At 40.2% G+C, this 11,159-nt stretch overlaps 1 long non-coding RNA gene across 1 annotated transcript; it reads left to right on the top strand.

Annotated features, from left to right (window-relative positions):
- The first annotated feature begins 296 nt into the window (after positions 1-296).
- LOC105230434 (uncharacterized) lies at positions 297-10,951 on the top strand. Its single transcript, XR_007422694.1, has 3 exons — positions 297-369; positions 438-641; positions 10,719-10,951. It is a non-coding gene; the product is annotated as an uncharacterized LOC105230434 (long non-coding RNA).
- Positions 10,952-11,159: the final 208 nt, after the last annotated feature.

Genomic DNA, 11,159 nt, shown 5'->3' with positions numbered 1-11,159 from the left:
AATAATAACAACATCTGTTCATCTCTCTGTCAGTATATACGCGAAAAACTGACGGACTAGAGTTTTTGAGTTATCGATATGGAATTTTGTAGACGTTGTTTCCTTTCCAGAAGCTACTCATTTGTCGGAACGGGCGATGTCGGACCACTATAGCTGCCATACAAACTGTACGATCGGAATCAATAATATTTTTTCTTGTTTTGGGTTAGTTTTGCCTGATTTCAAGTATTTAATTTTTGTGTTTTCTTTTCATAATTTTAATATTGGCTTATGATTTTTTATATTTTACTTTACACATTTCAGTTGTGCAGTTATCTTATCTGATCAAAAATTTGGTGTTCTCCAATGAAGTTTTCGCATAAGCGATAGGTAAAATTGATTTTATTTATTTGTTCATATTTATTTATTTTTTAATTGTATTTTTCATTTTATTTTAGTTAAAGCTGCATATTTTAAACACAGCTTTAATAAACGAAACCGTCTGGTAACGGCCTAAGCTACTCTTCATCAACTTCACCACTTGGCAGCACTGCACTTTGACAAGTCAATAAAAGTGTAACTGTTGAATGCCGTTAAGTGAAAAATTGAACCGCAATTTTAAAAAAATCTGCGATTTCAGCACAGCGAAGCTAAATTTCAATGTAAGTACACACAAATATACATTCATATACGTATGTCATATAGTTAATAAATGTGTTGGAAGTGTGTGCCTAAGCAAACCACAAATCTGTAAATAATCGCCAGCTTATCGTGGCTGCCGCGTGCGTTCGCGCCCGTGTCCGTGCTTTACATAAAAATACAAGTTACAAATGACCCAGATCTCGTTGTTGCGATAACAATTTGATACACCTAAATATGTATTTAATAAATAACCAGCCATCGAAGCTATTAAACGGGTGTAATCGGTGCACCGAGCATATTGCGGAGATGCTAATCCCTTTATGAGCGCGTCACACACCCCATTCGGCAAGCAGTCAAGCATCACCATGCACCCGCCGGCAAAACCAAGGACCGAGTGGCGTAGCTCATTATTTGTTTATGATTTATGCGCACATTTATGGATGGTGTGCAAGGTGGAGTGGTGGCGTTGGTAGTATGAATTTGACCAGCTTTACGTACTTATATATATACGAGTTTTTTTCGGGTTTGTGACGCCTTACATGCATGTATGCTTTTTGGGAAAATTCTACCGTTTCTTATATGAATAAATATGCATTGGCGTCGCAAAGTGGCCAGGCATGTCCAAATGCTTGTGGCACTTTTATTTAACACGCGTGTTTGTCCTTTACGTTTTGTGCATTTAAGCGGAAACTATAGATAAATGTTTTTATGGCTGAGCAATACACGTATCAGATCGGTGTAGAAATCAATGCATGAAGCTGAGTGGGTTAGCGTGATTTTTGGGAGTATTTGCAGCTGCTTCTGCTGAGTAGTGTTGTAAAAACATACAAGTTGGCCGTTTCTGCACTCGGATTTGCACTTCATTGCTAAGTAAATGAATTCTTGACATTTTTATGATTTATATTAAATGCTTTGAACATACGCTGGTCAATTTTACTCAAGTGTGCCGGCATGGGTCAGCAAAAATTGAGAATTTCATAAGTGAACTTCAGCTGACCGCAATGAGAAGGCAGTTTGCATGGACTCTTTCTATACTGGAAAGCGCCAATGCTGCGGTCAGCGATAATTTTTGAGAAATGACTTCCCGACTAATGGATTTCAATTAGCGTGTATGCAAAGTGGTGGAACAATCTCAACAAATATTAAATTAAAGCTCTACTTTGTAAATGAAACCGCTGAAAAACAGTTGGCTACCAACCTCGCATGCTTTGAGTGGAAAAATAAAATAGAAAAGTTTGTTGACAGTGCTTGAACTGCGTAACTTCGTACCAAAAAAACATTCGAAATTTGACTCTTGGCGCTGAAAATTGCAATAACTCAACCTGCGACCAATAAAATTATTAGCATATTAAAGCATGGACTTTACGACGCAGCGTGTGCTTCTGTTAGTTCATCAAAGGGCAAAAACTGGCTGAAAAAATTTGTCGCACGCGAGCAAACACACTCGATTGCCGATATACGTAATATTTCCGGCCAAAAGTTCAAGTTGCTGTTGTATCACTGAGCATCATGCCATTCGATGTTGTAGGAAATTAAATAAGAAAACAAGCGGCATGCAACAATGATTGAATCATAGCCAGCATGGTCTATAAGTGTACGGACGTACGGAAACATGTAAGCTGCCGAAATCACTACCGAATCACTTCCTCCGCGTGTCAGCAATACAAAACATAATCCGCACGTACAAAAGAAGAATATGCAACTAGAAAAAAATGTATTGACTTAAAATAGCATTGACTGTCATACGTCCAGTCAAGTCATCCGGTCAACGCTGTTTCCGTTTTCGAAACACAAATACACACAAATAATGTACCAACAAAATGTTTGCCATGCTGCGCGTAGAGAAAAGGTCAATGGCGATAAAGACGATTTGTTGTCAATAATAAAATAATAAAAATGTATGTAATTTCCTATCCAATAAGTGGCACAATGACTGCGATACAAATAAAGTCGTAAAGCAGTGAATTAACTAATAAAGAGAGCAGCATGTCAGCGGGAGGAAAAGAAATCAAAGTATGTATGAATAAAAAAATGCTGAAGAACGGACTTTTTAAGTCAAAAGGCGCGATATGTTTATGGAAGTGGATGTGAAGAAGAGTGTGAAGTTACGAATAATGAGTGTGTATTAAATAGGAGGTGGAATGAAAAGGATAGTGTGAGCGCACAGCTGATGATATCACTGTAGTAAGACAAAGCTATGCATTTTAATTATTTTTGCTCGAAAGTTGTTTACGAAAATTGCAGTTTGTAAAATAAAAGAAATAAAAAGAAAAAAATCTTCGCTAACCAGCTTTGAAGTTTCGAAGCCACACGTATAGCGCTGGAGCACAGCTTGAACTTTTATTTAGCTGTACAAAATGTTCTGCAATATCAACCCACAAACCTTCGAACTCCACAGTTCCTCATACATATCTAGGGTACAGCTTTAACTTAGGGTTAGCAACATAGATCCTACTGAAATGTCAATACGGCTGTGATTCATTCTCATCTCACAGTATCCACTATCACGCAAAAATGTTCCCAGCTTTCCTTTGCCCCACTGAAAAAAATTCCCACAACTCATTTCAGAAAGGAAAAAATTGACAATAAGTGTTGCTCAGTTGACTTTAATGGAGTCATCGCGTGTGTTGCACATGCCACAAAGCCATATTGAGCTAGATATGCATATGAGTACATTAGAACATCCATTTAAATATTGCCTCGCATGATTTGCATATCATAACAATAAACGAAATCAAAGTGTAAAAGTAATATGATATAAAAATCCAAATAAAGGGCTGTTGTGCGCTGAAAGCATTAAACAAATCAAAATCAAATTTTGCACTTTCACATGACCTCGCTGGCTAATTTCGTGGTTGAACAAAGCCCAATAATGCAGCAAGGGGCAATAAATAAGGCAGTATAAAAGCAGCGATAGTGAGGACACACTTCCCACGCTAGCGATATGCTAATTGAGACACTTAGGTTCAGAGGCGTTGAACCCGAAAATGTCAAAATATCGCATGGAGGTAGCCGCTAATAGAAAAATATGCATTTAAATAACTCTTTCGAGTCCGCATAGTGCGACATGTGTAAATGTAGCCGGCAAGGTGACACCATTTGCAGCGCGACGTTTACTAGCTGTGCTCCTGTCGAAGTCGAAAGGTGAAAGTCAGCTCACGTGTCGCACTATTCACTCGCACCTACGACAATTTTATGTATGGCTAACTCAACAGTATACGACATGAAGGGGTTCAGCGCAAATCAATCGGTGGGCTCAACAATCAGAATAAAAGAAACAAACAACTCAAAACAAATGTCATACACAATATAAACAACGCCCTCACAAGCTCGTCCTAGAAGTAATATTGAGCCGTAGAAGCATAAGCAACAGCAAACAAACAAATAATAATACACGCTCATAACAAATTATGATGACGGCATATTGTCTCATATTTCACTGCCGACGGCTACCTTTGGTGTCTTTATTTTGTGTGTGAGTCGTTTGTTGTAGGTGTTTTGTTGACTATTCGGTGAACGCGCCAACCCTTCCACTCATGCAACCCTTCACTCGTTGCGTATTGCCGTTTTCGACGGCAATTTAAGGACTTCCGCTACGCGGCTGTCGCTCGACGTTAATTGTTATTTTAGCTATTAGACAAGTCAATAAATAAATAATTTGTGCAATGCTCTCACATGGTTACCACACATCTTGGCGGAAAACAGAGAAACCGTGACACCGTGCACTGCCGGCATGCAATCCCAAGTTGAGGAGCTATTCTTTTCATGGTCTTAAGGATTGAAATGAGTTGCTTTCTTTCTAACTATATCGACTGAGCAGCTTCGGGGATATAGCTGCGTTTATGTTCGTTAAAAATTGACCGCATTAGGCTTCTTCAATCGACTAATTCTCAATTAAGGTTCCTCGTTAAGGTTCTCTTTACTCGGGAGACTTGAGAAAGTGAATGGAAGCAAACTTCAGAAGTATTATTGACGGTATCAGAAAAATTTCCAATACTTATATTAAATACTCAGATATATTGATACTCAGATAAAAATTAGACAGTGACTTGCCATATAATATCCAGTAAAAAACCAAAAGAGGATGGAGTCATGTGTAGAAGTTCACGCAAGTGAGGGAAGTTCATGATGGCCATAAACGATTCTTTTACGTATGGCTGAAGCAGCTTACCACTTCCGGTCTTTGACCTAGTATCCTCTGGGTAGCGAAATAATATCCGTTTGAGGGCAAGCAAAAGTGAGAAGGCGAACCATCCCTCTTAAAGGTTGTGCGCTGGGTTTGGAACCCGTCACGTAAAAAAGGCCCCCAATGAAATAGTACCAATAGCCTCGGAAGTGAAGCTACTTCGGACTGAGTAGGCAATTGAGAAGTAAAGTCCTCTCTCGACGAACAAAAACCAAACTGTAAGTCACTCATTATTTCCGTTCTGCTATATGGAGCAGAGGCATGGACGATGACAGCATCTGATGAGTCGGACTTAGGAGTTTTCGAGAGAAAGGTTCTGCGGAAAATTTATGGTCCTTTGCGCATTGGCTACGGTGAATACCGCATTTGAAGGAACGATGAGCTGTACGAGATATATAACGACATTGACATAGTTCAACAAATTAAAAGACAGCGGCTACGCTGGCTAGGTCATGTCGACTGAATGGACGAAGGTACTCCAGCTCTAAAAGTATTCGACGCAGTACCCGTCGGGGGAAGCAGAGGAAGACCTCAAGATCTGGCTTCTCTTGGAATCTCCAATTGGCGCCACATTGCAAAGAGAAGAAACGCCTGGAGCGTTGTTAACTCGGTTCTAACCGCGTAAGCGGTGTCTACGCCAGTAAAGAAGAAGAAGAATATAAACTAAACTTAAAAATAAATTAAAGAAAAGTGAAAATGCATTAAAAGCATCAAAACTCAGTGAGCCCTATCTGCGTATATTTCCCACTACTTCCAGCCAAGTAAACCCAAACAGAATGATTTAGTCGCCAAGCCGAAAGATATGAAAATTGTCAAAATTAAATAACTGATAATTTATTAGCGGTCCTAAAGCAATTACAAATGACGCGAGTAAAGCCAAAAGCACAAGACCAGCCATTGTTGTTGGACATTTTGGCCTGTATGCACAAAAAGAACGTATAATGGAATAAAAGAATTATGACGGGTCACTTAAATGCCAAAGATGCAAGAGAATGCGTTTGGCAGCGAATATGAGATGCTGAGTATCAAAAAAGTTGGGAGTGGCATGCACCGGAAACTCAAAGGATTCAGTCCATTAAGTTCCGGAAGTGTGACAAAAACAATTGAGGCTGAAACAGCGGCTAGAAGTGATATTCAAGTAGAAAATTTTGTTGAAATGTTGTGCGAATCGTTTGGACGAAGAAGGTAAATATTTGCATACGGCATACTTTATTAAAATGTATTTATCTTTTTAGAATACAGAGGGAGTGTGGGACAAACTGCTTTGGCAACCGAATACAGAAAGGGTTCAAAAGTGGATTAGCGTAGGCGGGGATGAGATGTATGTTTGAAGCATGCTGAAAAAATATTGTAATTCACCGGGAAGCTAGAACTGAGTTTGTTTTAATGTAAACTGGGGGTTTAACTATTAATAAATAATGGCTTGGTAAGGAACTTCTGAAAAAGTGGCGACTGAATGAGTTTGCGTTCAGACAATGCCAACAATTCTCATGAAGTCTCTCGCTCGTACTACTTTTTATTAATAAATCATATTTCTTTGCAGCTCGGAGACCACAAAAAACTTAAAATAAAATAAATAAAAAGAAAAAAAATTACCAGATATAATTTACCTCTCTTCTCTTAATTTTAAATTACGCAAGTTTCTGCTACGCTTCCGTTCGACATAAATCAGCGAATCAGCAAATGCGACTTCTACACCAACAAACCCACAAGTGCAAAGCTTGCATCGGACAAAATTCGCCAAGTAAAGCCATTAAAAGGCCAACGACTTTGCTCTAGCGCGCGGAAAGAGTTAACAGCTGTCGGCTGAAGTGCTTTAAAACGCTCTATTAATAGCTGTCGGCACATATGGACACTTCAGCAGTCTTCACACGCCTCCTAGCATGTTCTACTCTAGATTTGTGAGCCTTGCGTTCCCCACGCTCTTTTTTAAGCTCTAGACCACGAGTATTCAATTTAAAATTGCAAAAGAATGAGCCACAAACGCCAGCGGCAACACGCAAACAAAAAGGGAGTTGCTTTTCAAGCCAAACCACAAGTCAAATAAATATATTTTTTAAATTTAAATTTTGCGAAACACAAAATCGCGCACTTCCGCTTCAGTCGCGTTGCGCAACCATCGTCAAGTCAATTGCTTAATTTTTTCGGTTTGTTATCCTTTGGCATGTCGGCTATGGCTTTCACAATTCATTTAACAGACGATTTCATTAGCTTAAGTGTAAGCAATACATTGCCATGCTGTGGACTAAGCTTGATTGGCGGGGTGTGGTGCGAAGTGTTTTGTAAACTTTTGCAATAACGTCTGCACAACATCGCCTTTTGCTTGGCGTTGTTGAAATCACCCTCGCATTATCACAACAAACTATTTTCCATATGCTGCCCTGCTCTCCTTACAAATCTTCGTTGATTATGCGATAACTGCGCTGCTACTTTGTACGCACTTTGCTACAAAATTCGCACACATATTTGCGTATTTATTGGTCTAATGACTTTGGCAGTCACCCATCGATGTTGCGCTTTGCTTTCATTGTCGAGCTTCTTTTTCCGCCCAAACTATTTTTATTGCATATCCTGCAGTTTTTTATGCACTCAAGTGCTCGCAAACATATGTATGTGTCATTCATTCACTTGTGCGCCAGCCCCTTCCTGCTTGCGTTTCTAACGATTCCATAAAAAATCACGCTCAGCCAGGGGCGTCTCTCGGACTATTAGTACTAATCTGAACAAATTCGATCATTAAGCACTCACCCTCCGCCCTGGCGGTGCGGGCGCACCGAAACAGCGGTTGGAAAGCAGAAAATCATTGCAAAAAAACACTTGCAAAAAGTTGCGAAATATACTCGTTCGGGGCATAAAAAGTCCTTTGCTTCAATGAAATAAAAATAAACATAAAATATTGTCAATCAATTCAATTAGTAGTTGGCGGCCCATCCTTAGAAGCACAAACATATTAGCCCTGCAAAAAATTTGTTCAGCTCGTGCGCCAGTGATTTATGCGCTTGTGGACTTGTAATTTATGTGGTCAAGCTGAAGTCTAACGATGAGTTAGTGGACAGGCTAAAGAAAATTTAGTATGCTTTCGAATGGTGTGGGCGTTGATTTCTTGTTGGTGGGCGGGAGTTTAATGGAGCGTATGTACCATGTACATACATATATTCAGATAGATGAGAGCAACTGCTAAAGAGCCTCTCAATTAATTGTGTCGATTAAATAATCATGTTTGATCAGTTAATTGTCTCAACTAGCCATAATTTAAGTACTGCCAGCCGAGGAGCGAATGTAGTAGCAATGATGCCTTTATCCCCGACAATATTGTCCCGATATCTGCACTTTTTGAAGTGAGGAGTAGCTGGCCGTGTCGAGAAGCCTTAGGAACAACGAAAAATAAGTTTTTTTTATCTCAAACGAACTTAGTTCCATTGAAAGTCTCTTTAATATAAGATGTATATTCTCGCAACTTGCAATAATTAAAGCCAGGGAAAATTCTTTTCGAATTTCAATAACATGTCTGACAGGTTGGTCGATATTTTCGATACAAAGTTCGTTCATATATTCGTTTTCTGAGGTGTGAGTAGTTTCGTTCCGATTTGAACAATTTTTGGACATACGGTGACACTTCAAAGACACTACTCTTTTTTTTTACCCGGATAGACTGATTGGTTCTTGATTTGTATACTGAAAAGTTAAAGATCCAATGTAATTCAAAACTGTGTAATTTGTGAAGTGGGCGTGATGTAATGTAGGAATGTCGGAGCATGAAGTCACGTGTAAAATTTCACGCAAGTGAGGATCAGAGCACTGATTGCCACTCATTTGGGAGTGGCTCGAAACGATTCTATTATATATGGCTCAAGGAGTTCAATACTTTCGGTCTTAGGTCAAGTATCCTCTGAGTAGCCAAAGAACATCCGTTTGAAAGCGAGCTAAAGTTAGAATGCAGTCCATTCCTCCACAGAGTTGTGCGCTGGATCCGCGACGTGAAAAATGCGACCAAAGAAAATGAAACAACAGCAAAGAAAAATGTAGGAATGCCACGCTAATATTACCAACGAAATTCGTTGAGTAAGTCCCGAGATAGAGGTTTTGAGTTAAATGTGGGCGGTGTCACTCCCATCGTCCAAATTTGGCACCGACTCCTATAAAGCCCATCTCGGGTGTAAAATCTTATGTATCTAACGCATATAGATATAGATTTATAGCACTTCTAATAGTTTTTAACAAACCCCTTATATGGGGGGTAGGCGGGATTATACTCCGAATTCTTCTTCCAAGGTTTCTCCCTCTTTCTGAACTCATTTAGTGCTGTACTTAGTAGGTTTTCCCTAATCTGTTTCCACTGTTGCTGTTTTGCTGTCGCCTGAAACCCCTGACCGTCAGTTAGCTTCGGCGTCATTAAAATGCCAACTAATTAGTTGTGCTTTCCCGCAGTAAGATTTATCATTTTAATGTACGAATTCACACGCGTCCACACGTCAGCGGTGATTTCGAAATGAGGCCACAAAACAAAGCACCAAAACCAACTACAATTACATTACAAGCCTACGATTGTTAAAACAATGTAATTAGCTGGCTGGTAAATTGCAGAAAAGTGGGCGCTGGGCGGACAGACGGCAAAGCGCTGCCGTTAAAATGGCATTAAACCACCGGCGGTGAGCTGAGTAAGAACGCCTTCTAAACCCGCGCACGGGGATGTAGCATCTCCGCAAGAACCACCAACACCCTCGAGGCAGTTTGTAGCGGCTTTGATGGGCTTTAAAATGTTTTACATTTTCTACATATTGTCGACAGAGCGCCCGACCGCGCGCTCGGCTTTCCGCTATGCGCAGTCATTAACCACCTCGCCAGCTGCGGCAAGGCGGCGTTTTTGCCGACGGCCGATTGCTCAATTTGATTTCATTTCGGCAATTTCTCATTTTCATAGTCAATTAAGTCAATCACACGCCCTTTTAGCCACCTTTTCAGGTTGGTCGCACCGTGTTGCCGCTGGTGCGGTGGGCGCGCTTGAGCACTTCCGCTGCGGCTGTGCGACTGCCGCGCGGCGTTAATTCGCGCTTCGACGTTTATTGCTCAATTTCAGCGGTTTCCACAACAACAACGCTACTTGCTTACAAATTTTTATTAAAAATGCGTGTTGTTGTTGGCGCGCGTGGCAACCGAAGTGAGGGTGAGTCCTTTTAGGCCGCGTAAGTTCCGGTTGCTGCGCGCCAGGCGAAAGTGTAGCGTTAATGAGTGTGTGCGTGTGTGTGCGTGGACGCTCGTGTATGCACCTTTTGCCTTTTCGCTGTCGACGTGTGGGCGCGCTCGCTGGTGATGACAACGTCGAAACATTAACAATAAGCGGTGAATAGCCTGATGCGCGCTCTATTATTATTAAGTGCAACAAAAACAAGAATTTAGCTTTGTTGCTGAGTTGGTGGTGGCGCAAAGCGGACACGTGGCAGCTGCTTTTAAAATTGAATTTCCAAATTTCCGCTCATGTAATCTGCCCGCGTCAATTGTTTTGCTCTATGAATGTTGTTGTTGTTGCAATTGTTATTGTTCGGTGGTTACATCGATGATAATGATGTGTTGCAACATGCATGCGCGCACATGCAACATGCTGCTGAGTAAGCGCTAATAGAGTGGCGCATTTGCATACTTTGAAGGAGATGAAATGGACAAAATTCACCTTTCAATTTGATCACACATTTTGCACACGTCCTTTTCTCTACAAGAAGCTGCTCTATCGCGGGTATCGGAGCTCTATAGCATATAACTGCCATACAAAATGTCCGATAAAATTCATGTTTTTGCATGAAAAGCTATTTATTTTTTTACATTAAATGTTATATTCAATTAATTTTCAATTAAAAATACATATTTTCAAAACCTTTATTTAAATTTTTTATGTATATAAATTTTCTCATTTCAGCAACTCACTTCTCGAATCCAAAAAATGTTTCCAACATTTCATTCAAACTGCCATATTCAGCACATTTTGGCCTCAGCAGACTTCCTGTCCCCAGTGCCACTCGAGTACACACACAAACACATCGAGGCAGGCATATAAACCGCCGCACAATGCGAAATGGATCGAGTATGGGCAATAAAATGTCAACTGGCATTTAAAAGAGACTTAACTATTTAAATAATCAAATGGCCACGGTAAGTAAGTGATTTTCTTTGCATACATACACACATATATGTGTATATATAAAAATATTTACATAATTAAGTCAGTGAATGACACAGAGTGAGCGAGTGAGTGACTGAATGACTGAATGAGCAAACGATTGAGTAAGCCACCAAAGCAGTTATATGCATACAAACATACACATACGGCTACCTAGTGCAGTAGCCGTACGTTTTATAT

This window comes from Bactrocera dorsalis, chromosome 4 (assembly GCF_023373825.1).
Source record: "Bactrocera dorsalis isolate Fly_Bdor chromosome 4, ASM2337382v1, whole genome shotgun sequence".
Taxonomy (NCBI): domain Eukaryota; kingdom Metazoa; phylum Arthropoda; class Insecta; order Diptera; family Tephritidae; genus Bactrocera; species Bactrocera dorsalis.
Note: the sequence above shows the minus strand (reverse complement) of the source record. Positions and strands in the feature narration are given on the sequence as shown.